The sequence below is a fragment of the Choloepus didactylus genome, chromosome 13 (genome assembly GCF_015220235.1).
Source record: "Choloepus didactylus isolate mChoDid1 chromosome 13, mChoDid1.pri, whole genome shotgun sequence".
In the NCBI taxonomy this organism is placed as follows: Eukaryota; Metazoa; Chordata; class Mammalia; order Pilosa; family Megalonychidae; genus Choloepus; species Choloepus didactylus.
This window is the reverse complement of record NC_051319.1, coordinates 76,032,883-76,043,407: the sequence shown is the minus strand read 5'-3', so window position 1 is coordinate 76,043,407 and position 10,525 is coordinate 76,032,883.

The window sequence follows — 10,525 nt, the reverse complement described above, 5'->3', positions numbered from 1 at the left end:
GGACACTTTATGGCCTTAAGACTATAACTGTGTAACCAAATAAACCCCCCTTTTACAAAAGCCAATCCATCTCTGGTGTTGTGCATCCCAGCAGCATTAGCAAACTAGAACAAACACACTCAGCATTAGCAAACTAGAACAAACACACTCTTAAACAATTAAGAGCATTAGCAAACTAGAACAAACACACTCTTAAACAATCAGTTAGTCAAAGAAGAAATTGCAAGAGAAATACCTGGACACAAATGAAAATGGACACAAATGAAAATGAGAACACAACATATAAAAATCTATGGGATTCAGAGAAGTTGGTACTGAGAGGGAAACTTATAGCTCTACATGCCTACATTAAAAAGGAAGAAAGAGCTAAAACCAAAGACCTAACTGAACAACTGAAGAAACTAGAGAAAGAGCAGCAAACTAACCCTAAAGCAAGTAGAAGAATAGAAATAACAAAGATTAAGGTGGAAACAAATGAACTGCAGAACAAAAAACAATAGAGTGAATCAATAAAGCAAAAGTTGGTTCTTTGAGAAGATCAACAAGACTGACAAACCCTTAACTAGACTGACAGTCAAAAAGAGAGAAGATGCAAATAAATAAAAACAGAAATGAGGAAGGGGCATTACCTTGGACCCTGCAGAAATAAAAAGGATCATAAGAGATACTATGAACAACTGTATGCCAACAAACTAGACAACTTAGATGAAATGGACAATTTCCTAGAAACACACAAACAACCTATACTGACTCAAGAAGAAATAGAAGACCTCAACAAACCAATCACACGTAAAAAGATCCAATCAGTCATCAAAAACCTCCCTACAAAGAAAAGCCCAGGACCAGATGGCTTCACAGTGGGATTTTACCGAACATTCCAAGAACTAACACCATTCCTGCTCAAAGTCTCCCAAAATATTAAAGAAAAGAGAATACTACCTAACTTATTCTATGAAGCAAACCTCACTTTAACAAAACCTGATAAAGACACTACAAGAAAGGAAAACTACAGACCAATCTCTCCAATGAATACAGATGCAAAAATTCTCAACAAAATACTTGCAAATCAAATCCAATGGCACATTAAAAGAATTATACACCACGACCTAGTGGGCTTTATTCCAGACATGAAAGGGCAGTTCAACACAGGAAAAATCATTGTAATATAAAACATTAACAAATTGAAAGAGAAAAATTGCATGATCATCTCAATGGATAAAATTCAGCATCCTTTCTTGATTAAAACACTTCAAAAGGTAAGAATTGAAGGAAACTTCCTTAATATGATAAAGGGCATATATGAAAATCCCACAGGCTGCATCATACTCAATGGTGAGAGACTGAAATCCTTCCCTCTAAGATGAAAACAAGGCAAGGATGCCCACTGTCACCACTGTTATTCAACATTGTACTGGAAGTTCTATCCAGAGCAGTTAGGCATGGAAAAGAAGTAAAAGGCATCCAAATTGGAAAGGAAGGAGAAAAATTCTCATTATCTGCAAATGATATGATCTTATATTTAGAAAATCCCAAGAAATCTACAACAAAGCAACTTGAGCTAATAAATAAATTCAGCAAAGTGAGAGTATACAAGATTAATGTGCAAAAATCAGTAGTGTTTCTTGATTATTAAAGCTGCCCTTCCTCCCTAACTGCTCAGACACACACCCCTCATTCAGGGTGGACAGCACCGACAACACACCCAAATTAAGTGCACCAACTGGACCCTACAAGATTCAGATCCCCACACACCACAAAGTTGGGGAGAACTGACTTGAGGGGAATAGGTGACTCACAGACGCCATCTGCTGGTTAGAGAAAGTGTATGCCACCAAGCTGCAATTCTGACAAATTAAAGATCAAGTAAAGCAAATGCCAAGAGGCCAAAAACAACAGAAAATCTTAAAGCATATGATAAAACCAGATGATATGGAGAACCCAAACCCAAACACCCAAATCAAAAGATCAGAAGACACACAGTACTTGGCGCAATTAATCAAAGAACTAAGGACAAACAATGAGAGCATGGCACAGGATATAAAGGACATGAAGAAGAGCATAGCACAAGATATAAAGGACATAAAGAAGACCCTAGAAGAGCATAAAGAAGAAATTGCAAGAGTAAATTTAAAAATAGAAGATCTTATGGAAACTGTTGGCCAAATTAAAAAGACTCTGGATACTCATAATACAAGATTAGAGGAAGCTGAACAATGACTCAGCCTCCTTGAGGTCCACAGAATGGAAAATGAAAGAACAAAAGAAAGAAAGGGGAAAAAATTGAAAAAATCAAAATGGATCTCAGGGATACGATAGATAAAATAAAATGTCCAAATTTAAGACTCATTGGTGTCCCAGAAGGGGAAGAGAAGGGTAAAGGTCTAGAAAGAGTACTCAAAGAAATTGTTGGGGAAAAGTTCCCCAACCTTCTACACAATATAAGTACACAAAGCATAAATGCCCAGCAAACTCCAAATAGAATAAATCCAAATAAACACACCCCAAGACATATTCTGATCAGACTCTCAAATACTGAAGAGAAGGAGCAAGTTCTGAAAGCAGCAAGAGAAAAGCAATTCACCACATACAAAGGAAACAGCATAAGACTAAGTAGTGACTATTCAGCGGCCACCATGGAGGCGAGAAGGCAGTGGCATGACATATTTAAAATTCTCAGAGAGAAAAATTTCCAACCAAGAATACTTTATCCAGCAAAACTCTCCTTCAAATTTGAGGGAGAGCTTAAATTTTTCACAAACAAATGCTGAGAGATTTTGCTAATAAAAGACCTGCCCTACTTTAGATACTAAAGGGAGCCCTACCGACAGAGAAACAAAGAAAGGAGAGAGAGAAATAGAGAATTTTGACATATATAGAATATTACATCCCAGGTCACCAGGACACACATCCTTCTCTAGTGATCACAGATCTTTCTCCAGAAGGGACCGTATGCTGGGACATAAAAACAAGCCTCAGTAAAATAAAATAAAATAAAATAATGAATTTGTTCAAAGAACATTCTCTGACCACAATGGAATACAAATAGAAGTCAATAACCATCAGAGACTTGGAGAATTCACAAACACCTGGAGGGTAAAAATGAGGGGGAGATGAAAACATTCCCGGATAATCAAAAGCTGAGGGACTTCATCACCAGTGATCAGTCCTATAAGAAATGCTAAAGGGAGTTGAGCAGGCTGAAAAGAAGGGACACTAAACAATTGACTGAAACTACATGAAGAAATAAAGATTTCCACTAAAGATCACATAGTAAATATAAATATCAATACTACTGTATTGTTGATTTATAACTCCACTATTTACTTCCTACAGGATCTAAAATACATGAACTATAATGATAAATCAGTGGTTTTGGACTCAATGTAAAATATGTAATTTTTGACAAGAACTACATAAAAGTGGGGGAATGATGGAGTATAGGAACATAGTTTGTGTGTCATATGGAAGTTAAGTTGGTATCAAAGAAAAACAAGATTGTTATAGATTTAAGGTGTTAAATTTAAGCCCCATGGTAAACACAAAGAAAGTATCAGAGAATATGACCATAGAGATGAAAAGTAGAGTAGAGGTTCTGAGAAGTGGGGGAAGGGGCAATGGGGAGTTAAGAAATGAGAGTAGAGTTTCTCTTTGGGGTGAAGGGAAACTTCTAGAAATGTATGGTGGGAAGGTGATAGCATTGCAACATTCTAAATGTGATTAATCCCACTAATGGAATGCTAGGGAGGGGGTGGAATGGGAAGATTTAAGCTATATATATGTTTCCACAATTGGAAAAAAAAAAAAAAAAAGACAGTCTAAATAGATGACAATTAAATGCCAAGGATGATCCTGGATGGAATCTGAGGATGGAGGAGAGAAGGCTCAAAGGGACATAGATGGGACACAAGAAAAAAAAAAAAAGGAAAAATAGAATGTAAGCTTTATATCAATGTTGAATTTCTTGAACTTCTTAGCTGCGCTTAATGAGATTGCATAAAAGAATGTTCTTGTCCATGGGAAAGGTATATGTGAATTATATGGTTTGTTCAAAGATATCTGCAGCTTGCTCTCATATGTTCAGAGGACAGAGCAATAGATGATGGATGATAGATAGGGAGGGAGGGAGGAAAGGAGAGAGGGAGGGAAAGAAAGAAATGGTGGTGTGACAGGATCTTAAAGGTGATGGATCGGGGTATCAGGGGATGGGGGTCGGGGTATGATGGAGTTCTATGTATGGGGTTTGTACTGTTTTTGCAACGGTTCCTGTAAGATTGAATTTATTTCAAAATAAAAGTTATTAAATTAAAAAAAAAAATCAGTAGTGTTTCTATATACTAGAAATGACCTGTATACTAGTGATTACCTAACCAAGGAAGCAATTCAGAAAAAATTCCATTCACAATAGCAACTAAAAGAATCAAGTATCTAGGAATAAAAATAACCAAGGATATAAAGGACCTGTACACAGAAAACTAAAAAACATTGCTAAAAGAAATCAAACAGACCTAAATAGGTGGAGAGACATTCCGTGTTCATGGATAGGAAATCTGAATGTCACTAAGAAGTCAATTCTACCCAAGTTTATCTACAGGTTCAATGCAATTCTAATCTAAATTCCAACAACCTACTTTGCAAACTTGGAAAAGTTAAGTTATTAAATTTATTTGGCAGGGGCCTCAAATATCCAAAAACATCCTAAAAAAGAAGAAGAAAGTGGGAGGAATTATACTTCCTGACTTTAAAGCTTATTAGTGGTCAAAAGCCACAGTGGTCAAAACAGCAAACTATTGAAACAAAGATAGATATTTTGATCAATAGAATCAAATTGAAAGTTCAGAAATAGACCCTCAGATCTATGGTCAATTGATTTTTGACAAGGCCCCTAAATCCACTGAAATGGGACAGAATAGTCTTTTCAATAAATGGGGCTGGGAGCCCTAGGTAGCCACAGCCAAAAGAATGAAGGAGGACCCCTACCTCACACCCTATACCAAAATTAACTCAAAGTGGATCAAAGACCTAAATATAAGAGCCACTACCATAAAACTCCTAGAAGAAAATATAGGGAAGCATCTTCAAGACCTAACATTAGGAGGTAGCTTCTTAGACCTTACATCCAAAGCAGAAGCAATGAAAGAAAAAATAGATAAATGGGAACTCCTCAATTTTAAACACTTCTGTGTTTGGACTTTGTCCAAAAGGTGAAGAGGCAGCCAACTCAATGGGAGAGAATATTTGGTAACCATATATTTGACAAGGGTTTGATATCCAGTATATATAAAGAAATCCTATAACTCAACAATAAAAGGATAAACAACCCAATTATAAAAATGGGCAAAAGATATGAATAGACGTTTTTCCAAAGAGGAAAAACAAATGACTAAAAAGCACATGAAAAGATGTTCATCTTTGTTAGCTATTAGGGAAATGCAAATTAAAATCACAATGAGATATCATCTCATACCTACAAAATGGCTGTTATCAAACAAACAGGAAACTACAAGTGTTGGAGAGGCTGTGGAGAAATTGGAACTTATTCACTGTTAGTGGTAATGTAAAATTGTACAGCCACTGTGGAAGATTTACGACCCATCAATTCTGTTACTTGGTGTTCTAGTTTGTTAATGCTGCCGGAATGCAAAATACCAGAAATGGATTGGCTTTTATAAAAGGGGGTTTATTTGGTTATACAGTTACAGTCTTAAGGCCATAAAGTGTCCAAGGTAACACATCAGCAATTGGATACCTTCACTAGAGGATGGCCAATGGTGTCCGGAAAACCTCTGTTAGCTGGGAAAGCACGTGGCTTGTGTCTGCTCCAAAGTTCTGTGTTCAAAATGGCTTTCTCCCAGGACGTTCCTCTCTAGGCTGCAGTTCCTCAAAAATGCCACTCTCAGTTGCTCTTGGGGCATTTGTCCTCTCTTAGCTTCTCTGGAGCAAAATTCTGCTTTCAAAGGCCATCTCCAAAATGTCTCTGTAAGCTGAACCTCCTCTCTCAATTCCAGTGCATTCTTCAAAGTGTCCCTCTTGGCTGTAGCAAGCTTGCTTCTTCTGTCTGAGCTTATGTAGTGCTCCAGTAATTTAATTTAGACCCACCCTGAATGGATGGGGCAATACCTCCATGGAAATTATCCCATCAGTCACCTACAGTTGGGTGGGGCACATCTCCATGGAAACACTCAAAGAATTACAATCTAATCAACACTGATACGTCTGCCCACACAAGATTACGTCAAAGATAATGGCATTTTGGGGAACACAATACATTCAAACCAGCACACTTGGTATATATCCAGAAGATCTGAAAGCGGGAACACAGACATTTGCACACAATGGTCATAGTGGCATTATTCATAATTGGAAACAATCCTAGAGTCCATCAACAGATACAAGGATAAATAAAATGTGATATATACATATGATTGATTATGCAGCAGTAAGAAGGAATGAGGCCCTGAAGCATGTGACAACATGGATGAACCTTGAAGACATAATGCTGAGTGAAATAAGCCAGACACAAAAGGACAGATATTGTATGATTTCACTAATATGAACTAACAAGAACATTTAAACTCTGAGTTTTAAAATTGCAGAATATAGGATACTCTTCTGGTTTGCCAAAGCTGCTAGAATGCAAAATACCAGAAATGGATCAGCTTTTACAGTGAGGGGTTATTAGGTTACAAATTTACAGTTTTAAGGCCATAAAACTGTATCCTCAGCAAAAGGATACCTTCATTGAAGAAGGGCCAATGGCATCCAGAACACCTCTATGGCTGGGAAGGCACATGGCTGGCATCTGCTGGTCCTTTGCCCCAGGTTGCATTGCTTTCTCCAAAATGTCTCTAGGTTTCTGTCTTAGCTTCTCTCTCTCAGCTCCTGTGCATCCTTGCTTGTTTCTCTCTAAGTGTCTAGGGTCCTCTCTTAACATCTTCAGAGCAAACTCTGAGCTTCATCTCTTAACTTAACATTTCCAAACATCTTTCTGTCTGCGATTCCAAACATCTGGATCTGTGTCAGCTCTGAGCTCTCCCTCTCTCCCTGAGCTCTCTTAAGGAGTCCAGTAAACTAATAAAGACACATTTGAATGGGCAGGGTCACATTCCCAAGGAAGTAATCTAATCAAAAGGCCCCACCCACAATACTTCTGCCCCCAAAAGATTGGATTAAAAGAACATGGTTTTTCTGGTGTACATAATAGATTCAAACCAGCACAGGTACCTAGAGATAAACAGAAGCTAGGGAAGGGGAATGGTTACCTAACATGTACAGAATTGTTAACAAGGTTGTACTTAAATGAATGGATAGAGGTGATGGTAGCTTGTTATTAGGATTATAAGTAATGGTGCCATATTGTAGTTGAATTTGATTGAAAATGACTGTTTAAAGTCATGTATGTCACTGGTTAACAATACAAATATAAGTTGTTACATTAACTACTACAAATGCAAATAATAATAATAATAATAATAATAATAATAATAATAATAGAGGGGCTTATGGGAACAAACATAGCTATTGCAAACCATGGACTACAGTTAACAGTAACATTTCAATATTCTTTAATCAACAGTAGCAAATTTACTACACCAATACTATGAGTCAACAATAGGAGATGATAAGGGGTATGGGAGAATTAGGGTTTTATTTTTTTTTCTTATTGCTGTTCTGGAGTAATGAAAATGTTCTAAAATTGATCATGGGGATATATGCACAACTATGTGATGATACTGTGGGCCAGTGATTGTATACTTTGGATGATTTGTACAGTGGGTGAATATATCTCAATAAAATTTTTTTTAAAAAGGCAAAGGCTACAACAGGTGATTCTTAGAAGAGTAAATACAAATACCTAAAACCTATAAGATGGTTAGCCTCACTAGTATTCAGAAAAAAAAAAAATGGAGATTAAAAGGGTAGGATCTATTTTCACTCACCAAATTGGCAAAAAAAATAAAAAATTTAATAACATTATAAATATTTACAAAGGTATGGGAAAACAAGTACACAAAAAGTGCTGGTGGACATAAAAACTAGTATAGCCACTTTGAAGTCAGTATGTCCATGTTCACATACTCTAAGATCAGTAATTTCAATTCCTATTATCTATTCAAGACCAAAAACACCAAAAAGATTTGGTGATTCCCAAACAAACCTCACACAGATGTGCGAATAAGCAGATGAAAAGATACTCAACATCACTAGCAGTTAAGGAAATGCAAATTAAGAACACAATGAGATAGCACTTCATACCTATTACAACAGCTAAAATAAAAAATGCTCACAAATGCTAGCAAGGATGCACAGAAACTGTCTCTCATGCCCTGCTGGTGGGAACATAAACAGTGCAGCCACTCTGGGAAACAATTTTGCAGTTTCTTAAAAAACTAAAGATACACTAATCACATGACCCAGCAATCCCAGAGAAATAAAAACTTGTATCCACACAACGCCTGTACACAATTGTTCCTAGCAGCTTTATTTATAATAGCAAAAATTTTAAAAATTGAAAACTAAAATGTCCTCAATAGGTGAACAATTAAACAAAACCATGGTATGTCCATAACACGCACTACTACTCACTAGTAAAAAGAATTAAACTATTGATACATGCAATAACTTGGATGGAGTTCAAGGGCATTCTGCTGAATGAAAAAAAGACCATCTCCAAAGGTCACATACAGTACAATTCCATTTATATAACATTCTTGAAATGGCAAAATTATAGAGATGGGAAACAGATCAGTGGTCACGAGAGGTTACAGATGGTGGGGGGTTGGTAGATGAGTGTGACCATAAAGGGATGGCACAAGTGAGATCTTTCTGCTGATGGAACAGTTCAATCTCTTGACTGCAGTGGTGATTATACCAATCTACACAACTGATTAAGTGACACAGAACTACACACACCCATTTTACCAATATCGTTTCCTGGGGAAACTGGGTGAATGGTACACAGGGCCTTTGTGCTATTTTTGCAACTTCCTGGGAATTTGCAAGTTTTCAAATTTAAAGGTATAAGAAATAAAATAGAAATAATAAAGGCAATACTAAATTATAACATGAAACTTACACAGATGCTAAAATAAAATAGCTTCTTTCCAGATTTTCTGATTGTGAAATTGTAGATCATTTCATCAAAAATGGTGCCCCTGCTGGGTTGGGTAGTAGTTAGAGCACACGTGCACTTGGTCTTACTATTCTTAGCCAAGAAGCTTCTAGCTCAGTATTTTTTTTTAATTATAGATTGAGATTCGTTCATGAATTGTGAAGTAGAGTGACAAGCTACCAGTATTTATTTTGAATGAAATAGAATAGAGTCACCTAGAAAATATCAGAATGCAACACCTACAGTAAGGAAAAGTATAATTTCATGAAAGTTAAAAATTTTATATGTGTGTGTGCACACTGACTGGGTCACAACCTAAAATATATTTCTTACTGGGGGTGCTCTGGTTTGCTAAAGCTGCCTTTATGCAAAATACCAGAAATGGATTGGCTTTTATAAAGGGGCTTTATTCAGTTACAAATTTACAGTTCTAAGGCCAAAAGGTGTCCAACAAGAGGATACCTTCTTTGAAGAATGGCTGATGGTGTCTGGAAAATCTCTGTTAGCTGGGAAAGCCCTTGGCTGGCATCTGCTGATCCTTTGCTCCAGGGTTCTTGTTTCAAAATGGCTTTCTCCAAAATGTTTCTGGGCTAGCATCTCCAAATGTCTCCAAGCATCTCTAAGCATCAGCTCCCAAGCATCTTTCCAAAGGTCTGTCTCAGCTGCTCTCAGGGCATTTTGTCCTCTCTTAGCTTCTCTGGAGCAGACTTTGGACCAGCATCTCAAAATATCAGCAAGCATCTGGGTCTCCTGGCTTAGCATATCTTGGGGCATTTTCCCTGCTTTTTGTGTGAGCTCCCTTTAGAGGACTCCGATAAACTAATCAAGACCTACCCTGAATGGGTGGGGTCAAATCTCCATGGAAACATTCAATCAAAAAGTCACACCCTAATCAAAAAGATTAATCAGTCTGTCCCCCCAAAAGCATATTTTTTAATGCAGTCTTGTGGACTATGCTTTTGGGGGGACATAATGTATCCAAGCTGGTACAGGGATTACCAAAGATATTTTTAGAAGACATCAACCTAGAGCAAAGCCTTCCCATATTCACAAGGAAGTGTGTACAGGGGAATCTAGGGATAGACCAGGGGCAATTACAGAAAACGGGGAACCGAAACATCAGCAGCAGGGGAATAGCTAAAGAAACTGTGATGCTGTCAGACTATGCAACACTGTTGTGCTAGCTTCCTATTGCTGCTGTAACAAACAAATTACCATAAACTTAGTGGCTTGGAACAAAAAATGTAGTATCTTATAGTTCTAGAGGGCAGCAGTCCAGTACAGCTCACGCCAGACTAACATCAAGGAATCCACAGGCTGCGTTCCTCTCTGGGCTCCAGGAGAGAATCCATTTCCTGCTCACTCAGGTTGCTGGCAGAACAGCACATCCTTGCACTTGCAAAACTGAAGACAACA